The 23,118-nt window shown below is 39.7% G+C and overlaps 1 long non-coding RNA gene across 1 annotated transcript; it reads right to left on the bottom strand.

Moving 5' to 3' along the window:
- Positions 1-2,300: 2,300 nt before the first annotated feature.
- LOC135274006 (uncharacterized) lies at positions 2,301-10,933 on the bottom strand. The gene is made up of 3 exons (XR_010341796.1): positions 10,850-10,933; positions 10,049-10,134; positions 2,301-2,654 (listed from the first exon to the last, which is right to left on the bottom strand). It is a non-coding gene; the product is annotated as an uncharacterized LOC135274006 (long non-coding RNA).
- Positions 10,934-23,118: the final 12,185 nt, after the last annotated feature.

Below are 23,118 nucleotides of genomic sequence, written 5' to 3'. Positions count from 1 at the left end.
TCACTTCAACTGTCCCCCACCCCTTATTTTTTACTTACGACATTGGAGTACTTATTATCCTGTGTGTTCAGTGCCAAGGGGAAAGCAGAGACATGGTCCCTACCCTTAAAGAACTCATAATCATATATGTTCATAGAAACATACAACCTTATTTATGAGAGGACATAATTATGGGAAACATTTTGTCAATTTCCTTTGAATTCTGTATGAAATAAAAGGTATTTCTCCTTTAGACCACAACTTTTTCATTTTTAAATGAGACATTTGAAGAATGCACTCTAAAAGCTAAATCATTTCAGCAAGACTGCTTATCTTTTTTTTTTTTTTTTGAGACTGAGTTTTGCTCTTGTTGCCCAGGCTGGAATGAAATGGTGCAATCTTGGCTCACTGTAACCTCTGCCTCCTGGGTTCAAGTGACTCTCCTGCCTCAGGCCTCCTGAGTAGCTGGGATTACAGGCATATGCCACCACACCTGGCTAATTTTGTATTTTTAGTAGAGATGAAGTTTCTCCATGTTGGTCAGGCTAGTCTTGAACTCCCGACCTCAGGTGATCTGCCTGCCTCAGCCTCCCAAAGTGCTGGGATTACAGGCGTGAGCCACCACTCCCAGCCAAGACTGCTTACCTAAACAATCAAATTTTAGCCACATCAAGATGGAGCTGTCACTTTTAAGGGTATTATTCATTGAATGGACCATATCTTCATCTTTGGTCATTGAACTAACTGGCCAAACATTGTTCATGTATTTTGTTTTTGTCTGCTATGTCCATGGGACTAAAATTTAAGGAGTGTGAATAGAGCAGCACAAACCAAATGCTTCTCCCCGAAAACACTATGATGTGTGTCATGGGAAATGGCCTCAGCCAGTCCTGGGAGGCAGTAAAATGTGATGAAGAGCATGGAAGTTGGGTTAACAAACATTCATTTATCAGATATTTATAAATAATTATTAAGTCCTTACTAAATGCCAAGCACTACCGTATACTCAGAGTCAATATAGTGATGAATAAGAGGGAAAGAGACCCCTGCTTCTATAGAGCTTATATTCTAGTGAAGTAAACAGGTCATGAACAATAGAAAATCTACATAGTAATAAGCACTATGCAGAGAAAAAAAAGGTTTGATGATAAAGCATAGATTGGAGGATCAGGAAAGGCTTCTTGGGGCAGGGGACACGGGACAGAGAGTGACTTAGATGCTGTCATTCAAATGACAAGGAGGAAGCAAATGAGGAAGACTTGGGGGAAGAGCAGGGAAGAAGATGATCTGGGCAGAAGGAACATGATGGGCAGCGCCCATAAGGGAGAAGGCATGGCTTGGAAACAGAACTCACGCTGGTGTGGCTGGGGCCTTCAGGAGAAGAATGGGGCAAAGATGAGGTCAGAGAGGCAGGCAGGGGCCAGACAATGTCAGACTTTGTAGGCAAGGTGAGGAGTTTGGATTTAATTTCAAAGGCAAGAGAAGCTATTGTAGGGTTTTCAGTAGGGAAGTCACATGATGTAATTTACATTAAAAAAATCATTCTGGATTCTGTGAGGAGAGTCAATTGTAGGGAGGAGGAAGGGAAGCAAGGAGGTAAATTAGGACACAATGCATGTGAGAGACAGTGGCCACTGAAAGGAGATGGGGCTGTCACATGGACAGACATGGCTACTTGACTCACTGGCTGGGGGAGCTGATCAAATCAGCCTTTTAAGTATGATTTTCCTTACCTATGAAAAGGGTATAATAACGTTCTCTTGGAAATTTGTTCTGGGCATTAAATGTGATAATCCCCAGCACATACTAAGTATACAGTGACATTCTAGAAAAGCAAAGGACAGTGTGCTAGTAATCTGGATCAGTATCAGCAAGCTATGGCCCATTCAGTCCATTACCTGTTTTTGCTGATACATTTTATTGGAACAGAGCCATGCTTGTTTGTTAGATGTGGCCGCTTCCACACTGCAATAGCAAAGTTGAATAGTTGCAACAGAAACTATAATGGCCTGCGAAGCCTAAAATATTTACAGGCTGGCCCTTTAAATTAAAAGTTTACTGATCCCTGATTTAGATTGTAATGAAGAGTAGAAGGTAGAAGGAATGTAAGAGAAATGAGATGTATCTTTACAAGAAGGAGGCAGATAATTCAGAGGAACGTTAGTGGTGTGTCGTGCACTATATTTTTTAAGTGCTCTGCAAAAGAAAAGGCCCCAGCTGTAAAGACTTGATTAATAAAAGGAAGCATTTTAAATAAACTTCAAATGTCATCATCACACAAATCAACCAATAGTATGTAACATTTATATAGTGCCCCTATATTTCCATTATGTTCATCAATAATTTTACTAAAATAATTCATTCTAGATGTATAATTTTAGTGTAAGAGAAGACAAGTAGTGGAAAACAGCTAGCAATAAATTGGAAGAACCATAAATAAAATAGAGAGTTCACCCATGCAATCAATAAATATTAACTTGGCACAAAATTTATACTAGGTCCAGTGCTAGGTGCTGGGATACACAATGGTAGACATGACAGTCACAGTCCTTGCTTTCATGGAAATTGAGTTTAATGTTTCCTTTTGGGGAAGGACTGTCCCCAGCTCCATGTGAGTACCTTTGTATAAATGAAGAAATACCCTCTCCTCCTTCCTCAAGATACTTTATCTCCATCTGTAAGAAACATTCCAAAAAAGATTAATTTTTCTAGAGTCTTAATTGGCATCTGCCAACAATTTTAATATAAATGTTTGACTCTACTATAATTATGATGTAAATGGCTCTGGGGCATGACACCCTATTGGAGTTTAGAAACTTGTTTAACTCTATGCAGAAGCATGAAATGCATGTGCACAGAACAGAAAGGGATGATAATATGGAAAGAAGGTACTGCCTGGGCTGAAGATTATGAAGACTGTTTCTCTAGTTATCAATTTTTACTAAGTTGGTGATCCCTAATTACGGTTTTATTAGTAGCCTGCGGGTATCTGGAATAATTTCATATGGCTTTTTAAAACTTTCAATATGAAATTTAAGCAAGCAATATATTATACTTGAAAGAGTGGACAAGGGGAAGATTGTAGTAAAATGAAATGATCAGTTATAGGATGTCCAAGTAACAAAAAATTTGGGGGTCTCTCAGAGCAAAGCCGGTTTGCACATAGTTTTGAGGAGCTGTGTTGGTATGCTTCTATTTTTATTAAATTTAATTTCTTTATTTACTTTCTGGTTTAAACCGAAAAATCCAGATTTGAAGTTCAAGGCTTTATATCACATAAATAGTATATGATTAGCATTCCTAGGTGAAGAAGTCCCATATGAGGCCATTAGAAACAGTTTTATAAAACACAAAGGCTAAAACAGGCAATTCCACTGGCACTAGAATCAAAGCATGCATGAAGTAGGTCAAGTACCTTCATGATTATTTTTTCCCTTTGTTCAGAAACAAAATGAAAAGATGTCTGAATTGAGGGAGCCTAATTCTGGTTTAGAATCAGAATGGAGTAGCGTAAAGGGTGAAACAAGGAAGAACTGAGAGGAATATGTGGGAAGAAATAAAAATAATTTTTTATTTTGAGACAGGGTCTTGCTGTTGCCCAGGCAGAAGTGCAGTGGTGCAATTGCAGTTCACTGCAGCCTCCACCTCCTGGGCTCAAGCTATCCTCCTGCCTCAGCCTCAGAAATGGCTGGGACCACAAGCACATACCGTCACGCCTGGCTCATTTTTAATTTTTTTTTTTTTTTTTTTTTTTTAGAGATGATGTTTTGCCCAGGCTGGCCTCAAACTCTTAGGCTCAAGTGATCCACCTGCCTCAGCCTCCCAAAATGCTGGGATTACAATACTGTACCTAGCCAGATGAAAATATTTTAATTAAAAGTCTGGTCCTCTTCATTCCCCCAAATTCTATTCTGAAGGTTTTTATTCCTCTTCCCCTGTGTCCTAGATGCCAATGAACAAAACAAAGTTTCTCTTTCCTTTTCTTTCCTAAACACCTTCAACTAGAACCAACACAGTTCAATTCACTGGGAATTCAGGCAAAGATAACAAAGTTTGCTTTTCCTTATTAATAAGTGGCTAAAAGTTACCAGTTTATTTTCCATCACTAATTAGTTTTGCTTTCTATTAACTTTATATGTGTATTTTTAAGGATTGATATTACATATTGCCATTGCCTTAAATGTTTTTGAAATCCCAGACCAAAGTGAATAAAAAGAAATGATGAAAAGTTCTGATCAAAATGTGGAAATAAAGTAGAATGAATCATACTGATTATTTTGTCTTCTGTAACTCTACTATGAAGTTTCTTATCCTATTTCATAAACTACTTTGGGCCTGGATTTTTAAAATCAACAACTAGTTATCTCAAATATGTTGAGTCAGAAAATGTTTGTCATTTTACAGAATATATCAGATAATCTCTATTTCCTTTCAAATGTTTGCAAAAACCCAAAGGATTAAGAAATGGAAATAGACACTAAAATAAGTCACTTAACCATATCCTACATGGGATTGCAACACTAACTCAATAAATAAACACTATACTCTCATTCCACTTGGCCTTGATAAAAAGATTGCTAAGCCATGATCTTTATTGTGTGTTTAGAAGTATGAGTTTCTACCCAGTTGAGACCATTCTTGAGGGGAAAGGCCAAAAGCCACAGGAGAGAAAACATTTTGGTTCAACTTTGTGTTTGGTGAGCTGTTTTCCCTCATAAATACACAAATTAAGGGACATATTTCTACATACTATCATACTCTCCATGGCTTGTGGTAAGCAAATATATGTCTCTTCTACTTGAGAGATGTTTCCTATTACTTCTTTTGTGAAAGAAACACACATTCATTAAACATCATCTCTTGAACTTTAAACGAAATTTCTCACAGGCTAAAACTTTCTGTATTAACTCTTGTTTCCTTGTTTCTTGGAGATTTCATAGACACTATGTAAGAAACCAGCTTTTCTCTCTTGCGAATGGTCAGGTAAAAAAATTCTGCTGTTTAAACATAATTGTTAGTGTCTAATTATAGTAAAAACTACTCTGGAAGGAACAGTGTCTCATGGTAGCTGTGAAGAAATGTCATAAATTTAGAAGCTGAGTGAGTGGGAGAGAAGAAAGTTCATACAGTCCCCTTTCTACTGATGGTTCTTGATAACATTAGGTGGCTTAAGGACAGGGGATTAAATAATATTGAATCACGTAATATGTGACTACCTTTTCTGCTTCTCTTTCCCTCCTGATAATGTCAAGGAGAAAGTTTGCATCCCGTTCTGGTTTTCCTGTCCCTTTAGTGCTTGCTAAGTTTTCTTTTTGACAGAGAGGGCTTCAGGCAGAATATAGAATAAAACAAGAAAGGTATAATACAATAATACTTTGTTTTAATCCCGTGTGTTTAGTGCATGTGAAAGTGATTTTTCCGAAGATACTAAAAGAAAGTTTCTTTTAAAGATAAGTGTGTTCAGAACTTCCAGATGACCGAACACATGGAGGTGTCGGGAAAGTGGTCCCTCAGGGAGGGCACGGAAGCTTTCACACCCCTTCCCCCGTATCTTGCCCTATGCATCTCTACATCTGTATTCTTTGTGATATTCTTTATAAGAAAATAGTAAATGTAAGGTACTATGTCGTTCCTTATGGTACCAAGTAAAGTGAGAGTCCTGTTGTCCATGGTCAGCCAGCCTGGGACTGTCGGGGAGGTCCTGATCATTTATCTACTATGGGAAACATGATTAGAGTTTGACCAAATTTGTTCAAATTGGCGGGAGTGTAACTGAAACACCAGCGGCTTGTGCATCGCACCATTTGAGGGACCTAACCATGTGACCACAGTGTGATCATGAGGAACAGACCAGAGTCTCCAGCTTCAAGCAATGGATGCCTAGGAAGGAAGATCTGGTGGCTCTAATTGGCCAGTCCTGGTCTATGTGACCCTGACTCAGTGGCTGTATTTCCCTGTACCTCAGCTTCCCTTTAACAAAATGGGATAAAGGGTAAAATATGTGTTTAGATAAAAAGTAAATTAATGTAAATAAAAACATTAAATAACAAAGGTGATGAAAGAATGTGATTTAGATTAAAAAGTAAATTAATGTAAATAAAAACATTAAATAACAAAGGTGATGAAAGAATGTGATGAACTACAGGGTCCAGTGGCTCATGCCTATAATTCCTAGTACTTTGGGAGGCCTAGGTGAGAGGATTGCTTGAGCCCAGGAGTTTGAGACCAGCTTGGGCAACATAGCGAGTCTCTGTCTTTATGAAAAATCAAAAAATTACCTGAGTGGGGTGTTATGTTGCTGTTAATCCTAGCTACTCAGGAGGTTGAGGGAGCTATGATTGTACCACTGCACTCCAGTGACAAAAAAAAAAAAAAAAAAAAAAAGGAAAAGGACAAATATTATGAAGTGACTGAGTTTGGAACCCACTGTTACAGTTCTCTAAATAGAGATTAAGTCACCTTCCACCAGACTTCATCTGAAACAAACAAACGAACACTTCCTTTCCTTTCTTTCTCTCTCCCTTCTTCCTTTCTACCCTCTATCATTTAACAAAATGGATTCCTAGTGTATATAATATGCCTGACATATTAGGCACTGCAAACTCAGAAATGCAATGATCAGTAAATATATTATCATCTTTCTTCTCAACCTGCTCAGTCTCACTGGCAAGACAGATGTGCAAACAATTATTCTATAGTTAGAAATGTGACATGTATAGCTGGGCATGGTGGTGCATGCCTGTGATCCCAGCCACCTGGGAGGCTGAGGCAGGAGAATTGCTTGAACCTGGGAGACAGAAGTTGTGGTGAGCTGAGATCACACCATTGCACTCCAGCCTGGACAAAAAGAGTGAAACTCCGTCAATAAGGAAGGAAGGAAGGAAGGGAGGGAGGGAAAGAAAGAAAGAAGAAAAAGAAAGAAAGGAGGGAGGAAGGGAGGGAGGGAGGGAAGGAAGGAAAGAAGAAAGGAAGAGAGGAAGGGAGGAAGAAATGTGACATGTATGCAAGGTGTATAGTAGCCTAGAGGAGGAACAGTCATTTGGGAAGCAAGGGGAGGTGTCGGGTTTCAACCTTGGGAATCAGTTCGATGAAATACAGTCCAAGTTCATAACTATACCCTTAATTTATTCAGCAAAATTCTACTGAGCCAGATGCTGCATTAGGTCATGGTGATTTGGACATGAAAAAGATACAGTCAAAGCATCAAGAAGCTCATGATTAAAGTGGGACATAAGCAAGGAAAGCAATGGTTATATAGATCTATAACCCTTATCTGAAACCCCTGAAGGCAAATATGTTCACAATTCTGAATTCTTAGAATAGTGATATGGCATATGCACTATATATCACATAATAGCAGTAAAAGGGCCTGGGGAAGTCCCTCATAGTTAAGACATAGAACTAGTCATACTAAATGGAATAAACAGTATAAATACCCTTATGTCAATTCTTTAGGTGTCTAGTTTTTGTAATTGTTTAGGTTTCTGAATTGCAGAAAGTGTTTGGGAACATATTCTTCAAAATTGTTAGAGTTATGCTGCAGGGTATTTTGGCAGAACAAAGAAAGGGCAACAAACTACACTGTAATAGGAAAAGAGTCACGGAAGGCCTCCCTGAAGATGTATTTTCTGAGCGGAGTCTTGATGGATGAATAGGAGTTAACCAGGCAGAGAAGATGTGTGAAGCAGAGAACTGGAGGATGGGGAGAAAGGTTTTCTAGGCAGAAGAAATGGCTTGTAGAAAGACAATGGCCTTGGTGTTTGGGGGGAAACTGCAAGTAATTCAGAACGGCTGTGTTTGTGGGTTGCCGAAGTAGATGGAGAAGGGGATGGAGATGGAAATGCTGATGGAGAGCAACTGAGATCTAGTGGAAGAAGTGGAGAAGGACTCATGCTGAGTTAACCTTTATTGTGAAAGACAGAATGAGCTACTAAGTAATATTTTGACATTGTATAATCATATGAACAGATTTGAAATTTTAGACAAACCATAAGATTGGACAGAGCTGATATACTACACAAAATTAGGAGGATATTGAAGTTGTCTAGGTAAGAAATGATGAGAAAATGCAAGTTGGCATGGTTTGGCACATAGTAATTGCTCAATAAATCATAGCCCTTAGAGAATCAAAGGCAGGGATGTGGTGGAGATAAATAAGAAGGGACATTTAAGGACTGAGTATTTGATTGGGTTGGGAGGTAGGGGACAGAGTCTCCTCCCCTGACTTCAAGGTCTTGGTTGCTTGGTGGAGCTAAGCTAGGGAGCATTTGTAGAGTACATGATTCTGTTGTCCTGGGTGGCAGAAAAGGAGAAATGGTGTTTTCCATTTTGGATAAGATGAATTTGGGTTTGGGATTCAGGGAAATTGTCTTAGATGGATTTGGGAGTCATTATGCAATAGCTAAGCCTTAATGTGAATAAGATCATAAAGAGAGCATGATATGAGAAATAAGGCAGATGGAGGTCAAAGTCCCAGAATATGTTTAAGGAGGAGATAACAGTCAGCCCTATCAAGTGCTCTTGAAAAATAACCTAGATAAGGGTCTAGAAAAGACTTTCATGGCTGTAGCAAAGAGGAGATCAACTATAATCTGAAAAGTTTCAGTAGCTGAGGAAGGGCAGAGGCCTGATAACTATAAATAAAGGAGAGTGCAAGTGAGAACATAAGGACCCCAGTGTCAACTACTATCCCTTTAAGATACTTGGCTGTGAAAAGAGAAACAGAGAAGGAAAACTTAGAGACAAACAGACTGCACGGAAAGATTTTTGGTTTAGTTTTTAAAGGTAGGAGCGATGTTGCCAGACTGTCAGTTACTTCTTGCAGTTAGCTTCTCAGCTGTGTTGCAGCCTGCCTCTGGAGGAGGGGAAGTGTCTTTGATGCTCCTGAACACAAGTATTTCTCAGAAACAGACGGCCAGATAAACAGACTGGCCAGGAATAGCTCTGCAGGGAAGTACCCCTTTCTGGGCTTCTCTCCCAGGTGCTGCTCCTTATGCTAACTTCCTGTAGAGGTTTTTTTTTCTCCCTCTATTGTCTACCTGGCTGGCTGCTTGCCTCTTGTTTAGGATGGCTCTTGTGACTGTATCGGTGCCAGGGAGTTGGCTTGTAAAAATACCTGTCTGTGTCTGTGGAGGCTTTACTGAGGTGATGTGCCTCCCAAGCCACCAACACCTGGCCCTTGTAGTTTGTATTGTCTGCCTCACACATTCAATTTGGGCAACCAATTTTTATGAGTGCCTGAAGGGATAGAGAACTAGGATAGGCTAGGTGCAGTGAGAGATAAAAGCAAACAGGACCTTTGCCCCAGTGGACCTGAAAATCCAAGGCATAGGATAGCCTTGTAAATAATGATGACAGTGGTTCTTAACCTTCTGGGGACACCCAAATCCTTTTGAAAAGTTGAAAATGATGTGCTTTCTCCCTGTGAAATAGCACACAGAATTTAACATACAATTTCAAGGGGTTTATGAACTTGCTAATTCGGAAGTCGATTATAAATCTCATGTGAAGAATGCCTAAAGAGTTATTGTTGCTCTAGTAGCATGTGACCTTGGCTAAATAATGTTTCTGAGATTCAGTTTCCAGATTATGCTGCCTGTCTTGTAAGGGTTTTGTGAAGACTAAATGAGACAACATGAATAAAGTGCTTAGCACAGGTTCCAACACAGAGCTAATGCCAGATAAATGTTATTTCAGTTTTATGTGTTACGGAGAAAATGAGCAAGGTGTTAGATGGGAGTTACAGCTAACTCGCTGTAGTGTTCTCTGGTAATGAAATCATTCCGGTATTTAGCTGTTGCTTGTTGGCAAACGTATGTTTCCCATACTTTAGTTATTCCCTGCCTACCTTTTGAAATTTTGCATATCTCAGTCCCACCTGGACAATTACTCTTTTAAAATATTTTTTAAACATACATACTTGCTTAGGAAAGAACATCTGAATCCCTACCTTAAATAGAAAACCCGCTTTCACCTGCCTTAAATGGAAAATAACAGCATCAATAAACAGTGAAACTAAACAATGAAAATGAAACAATGTTATAAATTCCAGTTAGATACCAGTGCTTACCTAGGGCTTTGAGCCTGGGGCCTGCTCCGTGATAAAAGGGAGTTTACTGTTTGAGAGAGAATACTTTCTCCTTGTATGCGGAAGAACTGAAAGAGAATCCAAAAAGAAATACATTTTTTACTATGTGATTCATAGTCATTTAACGCCCTGGCCCTGCTCGCATCTTCCCTGACTCCAAGTGAGATGTCCTCCCTTTGGGAGACATTAAGTGAGGGCAATTGCTCCCCTCGCCAACTAGAATAGTAAATTCTGTGGGGGCAGCGGCCTGATATCCACCTATCCCGCTGGCCTTGGGCAGGACAGGAGTGCAGCAAAACCCTTGTCATAAGAGCTCCTAGAAACAAGGACACTCAGAGGTCCTGCTCCCCATTCCGTTGCTGGATCAGGCTCAGTGCCTTCGTCACACCCCGGACAGCTCCGGAGTTTCATATTTTAATTGGGCACGTAGCTGAAGCAATCTGAGTGCTGCCGGGACCTCGGCGGGGTGGAAGGGAGTCTGTCTGCGGGCATTGCTTGGAAGCTATCTGCCCGGCAAGCATTGCTTTTACATAGATCGTACTCTACAGATTAATAATAACAATAATGCAAAACCCAAATTGCCTAACGATGATTTTATCCCCTTAAGCCCTAACAAGCACCAGGAAATCGCAGAATGTTATTTTATTATTATTAATTATTATCATTATGGAGATGGCTAATGAAACTCTGTTCAGCAGCCCGGAGGAAAGGGGACTCACTCTCCCTTTCTTCCTGGAGCTGCCTCTGATGCCCCCAGTCACCCTGAGGCCATTCGCCTCTTACCCTGGCCCCTGGCCCCTGGCCCACTGGGTGTGATCGCAGGGAGCTGGGAGCAGCGCAGCCTCGGCCTCCGGCCCGGCCGCGCCTCTACCTGGGCCAGGCCCGCCCCCCGCTCACCGGCCCGCGTTGGCACCTGGCGGTCGCCGCGGACACAGCAGGAGGAGGAGGAGGCGCCGCGCGGGGCGGGCGTCGCGGGGCCGCGCTTGGTGTTCCTGAGCCGCGGCCGAACTTTTTCCCAAGAAGTCCCACGTCTGGGGGCCGGAGGAGAGGGACGGGGAGGAGAGACTGGAGTTCCTGGAAGGAGCAGCAGCAGCAGCCCCACAACATGGCCTCCTCTGCCTCCTCCTCTCCCGCAGGCGCCGAGGACTCCGCTCCTGCGCAGGTGAGAGCCGCGCCGCCCCCCTACCTGTGGCTGCCTTCACCCAGGGGCACGCGGGGACCCGGGCGGGCGGGAGGCCCGGGCGGGGTTGGGGGCAGGAGCCCTGGAGCCTGCCTGGAGTCCTGCTCTCCTGGGGTGCCAGGCGCCGCCGCGAGGCTCTGGGAAGGCGAGCGGAGGGGACCTGGTTCCTGCAGATCGTGGGGGTCCGGTTGCGCCCGGAGCGCGGGGCTGAAGTTGCGGCCCGGGACACAGGCGCCAGCTGGAACTCGGTCCCAGTGCTGAAGCATCCCCAGGAGAGAGGGCGGCCCGAGGACTTGGGGCATCTGCTTGGAAACATTAGTCTAGAAGGGAAAAAAGCGGGCCCCGGGCTCAGGACGCCCTCGCCTCGGTCTCCCGTCTTGGGGCTTCCTTGTTCCTGGCTTGCCCCTCCAACCCCTTGCCAGGCTGAACCCTTCCTAAGGACACGACCCAAGCAGGCTGCAGAGGCTGCACGTTTGGCGGGGAGGAAATCACCTGGTTCTGAAATCACCTGGTTCTCAAAGTTCCCTTCAGAGTTAGGCTTTTTTTCCTCCTTTTTCTTTTTTGAAAGTGAGTCGCATTAACTCCGTTAAAGTATAGAATATACTTTATAGATTGAGACAGAAACGTGCAGAGTGGGGTGGCGATCGTGGCAGTGCCCGGGGGTGGCTTTGGTGGGTTTACCTTCTCCTCGATCTCCGAGAGCCTTGTAAAGGCATGGAAGCAAAAACACGAAGTGGAAATCGGGTGCCTGACGAGCAAAACAGCAGCATCTAGATGAGTCTCCTTCTTCCCACCCCACACCCCTCAGCAGATTGCCACCTTTAAGCCCGGAGGCTTTTAATAGCAATTTTGGAGCTGCAACTGTGTGTATAATGTGGGATAATTGGTTTAAAACACTCGCTTACGTTTGCATGTGCATAGAATGGCTAGGGCAGGGTTCCTGAGAAACAATAGTTGTCCCGGGAAGGGGGTTGGGGAGACAAATGAGAGGGTGAGGAGGGAGACTTACCTCTCACATACCTTTTAGGACTTTTTTTTTTTTTAATCCTGGGTCTTGCTTTACCGATTTTTTAAAAGAATAAATGCTGCGTGTTTTAAAAGTGAGGCACATTAGAATCGTCTTGAAAACAAAAGTTCACCTAGTTTTAAGTTATGTAGAATCGCCCTTGAAACACAAATCTTGCCCATGTCATGTTTTTCCTTTCTTCGTCATCTCTAAAAATCCTCAAGGAATCAAGGAGAAGTCTTCAAAAGAAGACTCGGAAGTTTTGACCAAGTCAATTGCTGATTTTGATTTTGCTTGTTTGAGAGTGTGGCTTGTCTAGTTTTGAAAGAGTTCACTTTCTCTTATTAATAAAAACGTAGAGGAGTCATCCTGAGGTTATACAGGACCCCATTCCGGGAAGGTAGGCTAGGGTAGGTAGACTTTAGAGGGAGACAGTCTCAGAGTGGACAGATTGCTGCTTTGGCAGTTCAGGCAGCCTTATAATCTGCTGACCTGGACTCAAACTGGTGCATGTTTAAGGAAGCAAATTTCTGTATTGAAAGTGAATGTAAAGTTAAAATCACAGTTCCAAAACAAAAACTGACTGAGGCAAAACAATCGTTTGATTATCTCCAAATCAGCTACTAACATCCAGAGAGCCAACTTCTCTTAGTTCTCAAATCAGTGGAGGATAAATAAGTGAGTTGTGAATTTGGACTGTAGACTGTTATTAATGATGGTTCTCAGTGTTCTTTTTGTTAAGGCACAAATAAATATGTTTCATAATCTACACAGTGATGTGTAGGCTCCATAGCAGATCTTGTAGCTCAAGATCCTTCAGACCATGTAAAGGCCAGTGGTGTGTTTTGGAATCCAAGGAAACAGTGTGGACTCTGAATCTGTTTGCGTTTTTGTGTAGTTATATTAGTACTGTGGTTTTCCTTTTTTCAGTACTTATTTTTTTTTTCTTTTTACAGTGTTCATAAGTTTAAAGAAAGTGAGTGTCTTTAACTCTGGAATAATATTTATAATTGAGAAGAATATAATTGTTATGGACTCTTAGCAGTTTTTCTTAGGTTAATCTCCAGTTAGTTACTTCTCTATTTAAGGTTATTCATTTTTATGCACAAAATGTCTGTATATTTTTGTAGAGCATGTTATTGTAATTATATGGAACCTGTATAATCCAAATTGGAGATTATGTAAAATTCTAACCTATGTAAATGGCTTTTTTACCTTTTTGATTGAAGTAAATACCTGACACTGACAAGTCCAACTATCTGACACTTTTACACAAGATTGATTCTGAGTTAGAACACATGATGAATTTTAATTGGAATGTTTAGCCTTGATACAACTTCCCCAAACTCACATTATTAATGTTTATCTTTCTGGAAAGATCAAGGTTACTAAAGATCTAATCAGATCTGAAGTAACTTTTCTCTGTATGTATTGACTGGGCTGTTGTTCACATAACTATATCCTTGGATCTTGCAAATGTAAATACCAGTCAGATGCAGCTTAATGTTAAGGTACCTGGAACAATAGGGCCATTTAGTTGTAATTTTTTATTTTCATCCAGTGTCGACGTGTGAAAATAGCTTAAACATTTTCAATTGCCTTCTATCCATGACACAATTTTAAAAGTTGATTTAATATAGTGTACTTTCTCTTAGACATGTGTTTTAAGTACTAGAAGCTCAGTTGTTATTAGTTATAATTTGAAAGTTCTATTTGAGCAGGCATGGTAATTTATGCCTATAATCCTAGAACATTGGGAGGCCAAGGTGAGAGGATCACTTGACCCCAGGAGTTCGAGACCAGCCCTGGCAACATAGTGAGACCCTGTGTCTACAGAAAATAAACAAATTAGTGGGGCATGGTGGCAAGTGCCTGTAGTCCCAGCTACTCTGGAGGCAGAGCATGGGAGGTTGAGGCCACAGTAAGCGATGGTCATGCCACTACACTCCAGCCTGGGTGACAGGTTGAAGTGCAGTGGAGTGAGACCCTGTCTCAAACCAACAATAACAAAAAACCAACAACAACAAAAACGTTTTTAGCATTAAGTTTAGTGTGTGTTTGAGGACCATGAATCTTTTTTCCTGATTAGACTGTAAAAGATGTGGTACCGTTTCCAAAATCTACATTCATGGTTTAAATATACCCTGTACACTTGTCTCAGCATGCTTGAAGGTGGACAAACAAAATCTTCCAAAGGGTTTGTCCATTCACAAAGACATAGATTTTCTCAGGAACTAACCAGACTCCTCTTTGACCATGGGAGTGAGATCAGTGGTACCAAAAGAGAAGCAATTTGTTGATGTTTTATGGAAATTACTCCTGAATTTTCTCTCTTGGGAAGGTTTTGTATGAATTAATTACCAAGTGTCATATGGTGTGATGGGCAAGAAGAAAGCAATCACATGAAAGTTACATGTTTTCAGTTCTGAGTAGATGGTAGTATTTTCCCAGAATAAACTGGCTCTACTATTTGATGTATATTAATAACCTGAGGTTAAATGATGTAATGTTTGGAGTTAGAGCTTTAAAATATGAAATAAATTATTTTGATGTTTTTTTGATCAGATGATGCTCTGCTCTGTCATTTGCAGATGATAAGAGAAGAGAAGTAATGAAAAATGGCCCTAACATATATTTTGGACCTGGCCTGGGAAGGGAAAGTGGCAGAAATGAAGTTAGTTTGAATGCCATTGTTGAATTAAGTTATGTGTTGCTGAATTGGAAAGGCTGTTCTCCTAAGTGTTTTGAAGATAACTATGGTGATTAATTGGTAGCTGTTATGTCATCTAGCTTCATTTCTGGGCTGGGCTACTTCTCTGGGGGATGCCAAGGCTTCATGCTAAGGATCTACGCTACAAATTAGGGCCTCTCTTTCCCCTGCTTTTTTCATGTTATGATGCTTCATAGGGAATCTAGCAAAAAGCAGCTCTGTGACGCAGTGTTGCTCATTAGCATCAAACATAGGGCTTGATACACATGAAGGCCAATTAATATTTGTTAAATTAAGAATCTAAGAATGATGAGGACCTGACATTCAGATTTAGTAGCAGCTTCAATTATTTAAACAACACATACTTTTGAGCTCCTATCATGTAAAAGGCAATCTTAGGTACACAATGAGAGCATGGTTTTTACTGTTAAGTAAAAAGAAGTATGCAATCTAGCTAGATAGAGAAAACATATGCATCTTGAAAATATAACTGCATTGTCTAGTAATAATAACAGCCATGATTTATTATGCCTCTCACAGTAGAGGTACTTCACAATAAGCTAGGGGTTAAGTATTGTTACCACCTCCCACCCCTGGCATTTTATACATCATGAAATTGACCTTCAGGAAGAGAATGCAAGTTCTAATATGGTAACTTGAAACTTGATTGGAACCTTTGTCTGGTAACTGATGGAGAGAGCAATGATAGTAAAACCAGGAGTCAAGGAATGAAGTCCCTGTTCTCAACTAACTAGTTGTGTAACCTCAGAAGTGTGTCACCTCCTGGACTTCCATTTCTTCACTAGATGAAGGAGAGCGTTAGATAAAGTATTTCTAAGGTTTATTCCAGCTATAACAGTCTATGATTAAAAAAATTTAACTGCTAAAAGATTTATAGACAATCAGTAATAAAGTGATACATTTCCTTGTTTCTAGGGCACATTTTTTCTCCTCACATTGGCATTCCTAATGTTAGGATAATTTTCCAAATGTTGGGAACTTTTACATTTGTTGTATTTTAAAAAATGATTTCTTTTTCCCTGAAAATCTGATTTTCAAGCAATTGTGCTTCCTACTATTGATGGCATCTTAGACGACAAGAAATTTGTTAGTTCCAACAGGAAGTGACAAGGTGACATCTCAGTGAGTTTGGGCTGGTAACTGAACACTCACCAAAGAAAAATAAGTTGAGTGTAGAAGTATGGGGACATTTCTCATAGTAGGTGGAGAACAGTTGAGAATAACTACTTGGCCTCTGTGAGTCTTTGAGGTTTTCTTTCTTTTTTAAACAAGTTGAGATATTATCAGTGGTATGCTGGTAAAATGGATCTAGAAAAAAAAAAAAAAAAGCCCTGATTTGTAGCATTTGCCTATTCCTACCTCTACCATGGCTGATCTCAAGTTACCAACAGGAGATGAACATGGAGCTGGAATGAGCAGCACAGAATTAGTAAGCACACCACTTACCTACAGTGAGATGCACAGATGTCATTTTCAGTTGGATGAACAGTTTGTTTTTTCCAATTTATATGACACCAGGTATCAGGCACACATGGGGAAGCACAGATAAATAACTAGTTCTTACTTTTCATAATGTCATTGTTTAGCAGACTGTTTCCATGAACTTTTAAGTAGAGAAAGGGCTCTTGCACTGAGAATAGTTGATTAGGTCTCTCTTTTCCTACTTACAACAAAATAAATACCAAGTAGATCCTTAAATACCTAGATTAGATCGGAGAGAATTGAGGTCTGTAACTGGCTTATTTGATGTTAGAATGATGGATTATGATTTTTAAGACCCTGTTTCTAAGGATGTCAAGCATAATAGATTCTTGTTCTGCTTGTGTATGTGTTGGTATGTGTGCATGTCTAATTATCACCTTTATTGAGGTATAATTCACATACAGTAAAACTCACGATATTTAAGTGTACAATATGTTGAATTTTGACAGGTCTCGTACCCTATCATAATAGAATATTTTTACCAAGCTAAGAATTTACTTGGGTTATTTTCCAGTTAAACTCCCAACCCTCCAGGAGACCACCATTCTGATCTCTTTCACGATAGATAAGTTTTGCCTATATATATTTTTGTGTGTCTAGCTTCTTTGAGCATAATGTTTTTGATATTAATTTATGTTGTTTTAGGTATTAGTAGATTCTTCTTTTTTATTGCTAAGTAGTATTTCATTATATGAATATACCACAGTTTGTACATTCACCAGACATTTGAATTGTTTTCAACTTTTGACTATGACAAACAAAGATGCTAAGAATATTTTTATGCAAAAATCTTTTCCCTTTCTTTTCTTGGGGGTGGTATGTAAATACTTAAGGCTAAAATTGTAGGATCCAAGGTTAGTATATATTTAACTCTGTAAGAAAATGTTCATGTCTTACTTCACACCTCTAGGGAATGAAAGATTATAGATCAGAATGGTAGGGTAGAGGAAAACCCATTGGGGAAAATATTCCTTTGGTGTTTACTTAATTTGAGAATTTAAAGAAAAGCAATTGTAACTATTGATGAAATGTAAATATTGAAAAAAGACATTGATGTTAAATAAAACTTTATAAGCTTATAAAAGAAAGTATAGAGAAAGAAAACGAGTTTTTAAAAACAGTTTTATTGTGATATAATTTATATACCACAGAATTCACTCATCTGAGGTGTACAATTCGGTGAATTTTAGTGTATTTACAGATTTGTACAACCACCACCACAGACTAATTTAGAAAATTTCTATCATTCTCAAATAGGAAGTACCCATTTACAGTAAACAAACAAACAAAAAACAAAAACAAAAACAAAACCATGGTTTTAGAGTTAGAAGAGCTATGTTTTAGTCTGAGTTTTACTGGTATAGCAACTGCGTGACCTTGGTAAACAAAATCTGAGCCTCCACATCTTTCAAATGGAGATGAAGCAGATTTTTACAATGTTTTTATAAGGATTATAACTGAGGCACATGGAGCACTTGGTACATAATGAATATTAAATAGATGATAGTGTTTATTGTTGAATCTCCTGTGCAACTTTGTACTTTTTGTGACATTTTGTTCATATCCTTCTGTCTGCCTCTGCTACAAATATTTTTGAACGTATCTTTTTGGCAGAAATTTGATGAAGTGGAAAGGAGAAACCTGGACTTTAAGGAGCTGGAGTTTTCTGGCTGTATGATTTAATAGCTTGACTTGGCAAATTCCTTACCTGTGTCTATTTTGTTATATGAAGAATTAAAGTCATTACATCCATCTTGTGGGATGGTTTTAAGTGTTTGAGAGAAGCTATGTGATATGCTGGTATAACAGGTGCTCAATAAATAGGAGCTGTTCTGTGATACCAGGAGCTACCATCTGTGAAGTCATTATATTTATGTACAAAATTCAAGACATATATGGAAAATCTGGATGTGTACTGTGTGCATATTTGCTGTACAATTTTTTATATTTTAGGATTAGTAGAGGACCCTGTACATAGTTCTTAATATTTGATGAAATAAATGCATAGATGAGTAAACAAAGAAGAAAAATTATTTTCCCCATTCTGTTTTAATTTCCCCATGTTTGGGTATCCAGAGAAAGTTTCATTTTTCAAGCTTTAGGCTTATTCACTTATCTCCTCTGCTTTTGGGGCTGGGATGGGGGGATGATAGTTAGAAACTTTCATTATAAGAACAAAAATAACAATGCTAACTGCTTTTACCTTTGTAAGCAGCTATTTCTGTATTTTAAAAAGTACTCTCATGTTATGTCTTTGCATTAATGTCTCACAACAACCATATCAGGTAATTGAAATAGAGAGTTTCATTCTATTGAAAAGGAAAGAAAAGTGAGGTTCAGGGGTAGACTTGTTCCTGGTCCTTATGGAGCTAATCAGCATAATAACAAAGCCAAATTAGAGAAGGAGGGAATAAATAGGAAGCCTTGTGTGTGCTGGTGGAAGCACAGACAGGGGCTGCTGTTCTGGGAAACAATCTGGCATTACTTAAGCAAATTGACTAGTTATCTACTCTGTGAACCAGCAATTCCATTCCTACAGGTGGACACAGGAATGTGTGCCAGAGGTCCCCAAGAGGACATGTCCAAGGTTGTTTACTTCTGTTATTAGTGGTGGAGGGGAATGGGAGGTAACTGAGCGCGGGTTGCTTGGGGGAGAGGAAAAATGGCAGGTGCACGTCATAGAATTGTCTGTGGCCGTAGATGCGAAGGATTAGATAAACAAAAGCAACTCAAATGCACTTTAAGAATATAGTGCTTGGTGAAAAGGTAAGAGTGTGAAATATAAACATTGAATCCTTTATATGAGTTTAAAATGCATAAACCCAGCACAATGCACATTTTGTAAGAGTACTTACAGAAAGATACTCCTTAAACACATTAGAATGGCTGCCTAGGTGGGACCCAGAGCACTGGAGTGGGCTATGGAGATAAAAAGGAATAAAGAAAGAAAGAAAGAAAATAATGATAAAGTGCCATGAACCGGGAAGTATAGTTAACTCAACCCTCTGGATGGTGAAATTAAACAAAACTAAACAAAACATTGTTATTTGATACAGCTTGAGTTCCTTTTATTGTGATTAACTCGGTTACCACAAAGCTTAACCAAAGAGATCCTCACATTATCATTATATGGGATGGATGTTCCAAGTGAAATACAATTTGGATTGGTTTCTAAAGTTTCAAGTGAAATTTCAGAGTAAGATCTTTTTCCTTTTAAAATGTTTACAAGAGAGTATGCTTGATTTAGTGTGTTTTAAAAATTAAGTTCCTTGTTAATTTTGCATTTTGGAGAATAGAGACAGATGTTTCATATAGTACATAGTACTATCAGTTTTTACAGTATTAGAATGCAATATACTAAATATTTAATTCTAAAATGATACTCAAAGCATTGTATCTTTATCATACTTCATGGATTTAGAAGATACTCAGTATCCTATGGTACCTAAAAATATTTTGCTGTGTGTATCCTTGAAGGATTTTGATATGTAAATTTTGGGGGGAGGGCAGATATATCACATTCTATTGTAATACTTGTTTTTCAAGTTCACTTTGAAGTGTAATAGATCACCTTTTTGTGGTGGAGTGGACTAAAAACAATACAGATTTACTAGGTGCAGTTCTGGAGGCCAGAAATCCACCATAGGTCAGCAGGGCTGTGCTCCTTCTGGAGGCTCTAGAGGAAAATCCATTTCTTTACCTTATTCCACTCCTAGAGGCTGCCTGTGTTTCTTGGCTCTTGGCCCCCCATCACTGTGACCCAGCTTGGCTCATCACATCAGAGTGCTTTTCAATTTACCTTCTCTTTCTACTCACTATTTGTAATTCTGAAATGATAGTTACAGAAAATGGTTATAATTATGTTTTATGTATGCTGTACATTTTTGTAAAATCAGTTATCTCTGTTGTTTAAAAAAATGGGCCCTACGTAATGGCACATGCCTGTAATCCCAGCTACTTGGGAGGCTGAGGCAGGAGAATTGCTTGAACCCGGAAGGCGGAGGTTGTGGTGAGTCGAGATTGCGCCATTGCACTCCAGCCTGGGCAACAAGAGTGAAACTCTGTCTCAAAAAAAAGTAGGGGAAGCAGGGGCCCTAATGTTTAAAAGTTCAACTCAAAATGATCAGCCTTTGAGTATTTACCCATTGCTACTGAGGAGGTGTTGCTGGTATTCAGTAGGAGAACTCTGCTGAGTCAAGAAGGTCACCCAATTATTTTAATGGTAGGTGTAGAAGCTGGAGAAAAACTGATTACATCTTTGACTCTGGAGTCCACCTGTTGGTGAGTGGCATTCAGGTGAGAGTTTCAGGTTTATCTGTAAAATGCAGGGAAAGGCCGAGCTCTTGTGTGAGAGTCTGATCTACACTAACACTTTGTTGTGTAAATGTGCCTCTTATAAATGTCAATGAAATGTTGACAACAAATAATGAATTTTAATGCTGTGTTTTGGTTTTCTCCACACTGAAATGAAATACTCGAAAAGGAAGGTGTGATCTTGAGAAGGGATACAAAGAATGTCCAGAGTGCAAGTGGTATAAATTAGATTCAAGAGTGTGATTCTGAATTGCTCTGCCATTTAGTTTCCACGTCTGCAGCCTGGGAATAATAATTCCTACTTCCTCTCAAGTCATAAGGATCAAATTGTATGATTAGAAAATTCAAATTGCTTAGTGCTATGTGAAAATATTGATATGAGATATTTTTAATGTACTCTTTAAAAAATGTGCTGCTCTTTTCAATATAATAGTTTTTCCATGAAGTAATTTAGTGTGTGTTAGTTTTTGTGTTTCTGTAAAGGAGTATTTGAGACTGGGTAATTTATAAAGAAAATAGGTTTATTAGTTGGCTCATGGTTCTACAGGCTCATGTTCTACAGGCTGTACAGGAAGCATGGTGTTGGCATCTGCTCCTGGTGAGGCATCAGGAAGCTTCCAATCATGCTGAAGGCAAAGACAGGCATGTCACATGGTGAGAGAGGGTGCAATGGAGAGAAGGGGAAAGTCCCAAACTCTTTTAAACAACCAGGTCTCCCATGAACTCACTAGTGAGAACTCACTCATCACCAAGGAGATGGTATTCAGCCATTCATGAGGAATCTGCCCCATGATCCAAATACCTCCCACCAGGCCCCACCTCCAACATTGGGGATTATATTTCAACATGAAATTTGGAAGGGACAGACATCCAAACCACATCCTTTAGCAACTTGGCAAATATGATAAATAATAGCAAATACTATCTCAATGATAAGTAAACACTTTAAAATTTGACATCTGAAAAGATTTGTGATTTTTACCCTCTCTTTGAGGTTTTGGCAATTAATTATTTTTAATTTTTAATTTTTTTAGAGACAAGGTCTCATTTTGTTGCCCAGGGTGGAGTGCAGTGGTGTGATCATAGCTCACTGCAGTCTCCATCTCCTGGGTTCAAACAATCCACCGGCCTCAGTCTCATGAGCAGCTGGCACTACAGGTATGTGATGCCACACCTGGCTGACAATTTTAAATTTTATTAAACATCAGGTATGCCAGAAAACCGTGCTTTCATGCTGGGTGCATTGGCTCAAGCCTGTAATCCCAGCACTTTGGGAGGCTGAGGTGGGCAGATCACGAGGTCAGGAGTTCGAGACCAGCCTGGCCAACATGGTCAAACCCCATCTCTACTAAAAATACAAAAAAATTAGCCAAGTGTCGTGGTGCATGCCTGTAATGCCAGCTACTTAGCAGGTTGAGGCAGGAGTATCACTTGAACCTGGGAGGCGGTTGTAGTGAGCTGAGATTACACCACTGCACTCCAGCCTGGGCAACAGAGCAAGACTCCATCTCAAAAAAAAAAAAAAAAAAAAAAAAAAAAGAAAAGAAAAGAAAACTGTGCCTTCTTAGGTACTGAATCCAACAGAACAGGTGCATAAGCAATAATTAAAATCTTTTTGCAGCCCTATCCTTCATTTTGCAGAGTCTGGTTAGATTAAAAAGCTGCTATGGGGTGTAACGGGTATGAAATGGCATGGTTTAGGTTGGTGTGGACGTCCACTTAAGTCTCTCTCAGTGTGTGCAACAGATCAACCAGAAATTATTCAAATGTTTGAAAAATCAGTGTAATGAACTGCTGTCTGAATTGGGACATTTGGGTTCAGCCTATCATTCAAAACGTATATACACTTGACAAAATCACTTCTGCAGAGTTTCCTCCTAACTGGTAAGATTTCAACCAGTTTAAAGATTCTCCGTGCTTTGAGATTTGAACTATGATGAAGGTGTCAATGAAAAGTAGTACATGCTATTTTGCAAAATCTCCACTGAACTAATTTTAAGCTGTAGGTTTACCCAGAAATTGATGGAGACTCTGCAGGAATGGGTAAATACTTTAATGTGCATTTATGTGGATTCTTGAAGCAGCTTTTATCTGTTAGTGATCATTGTCTGCCCAAGTTAGAAATCTGAGTCACTAATAAGACCTTTCTCCCTGTCTCATGGAATGAAGTACAAATTGTTTCAATACTACCCCACAAATGCCCATTGAATCCAATCCTCTCTCCAACCCCATGCCACTGCTTTTGTTCTGGACTTTATCATTTTTCACTTGGGCCATTTGAGCAACTGCTTAAAATTTCTCCTTGTTTCCACCTTGTCTTTAAATAGACAGCTAGTCTC

The sequence above is a fragment of the Aotus nancymaae genome, unplaced genomic scaffold, assembly GCF_030222135.1.
Source record: "Aotus nancymaae isolate 86718 unplaced genomic scaffold, 86718_ANA_hifiasm-v0.15.2.pri h1tg000010l, whole genome shotgun sequence".
NCBI lineage: Eukaryota > Metazoa > Chordata > Mammalia > Primates > Aotidae > Aotus > Aotus nancymaae.
This window is presented reverse-complemented; position numbering and strand designations above follow the sequence as displayed.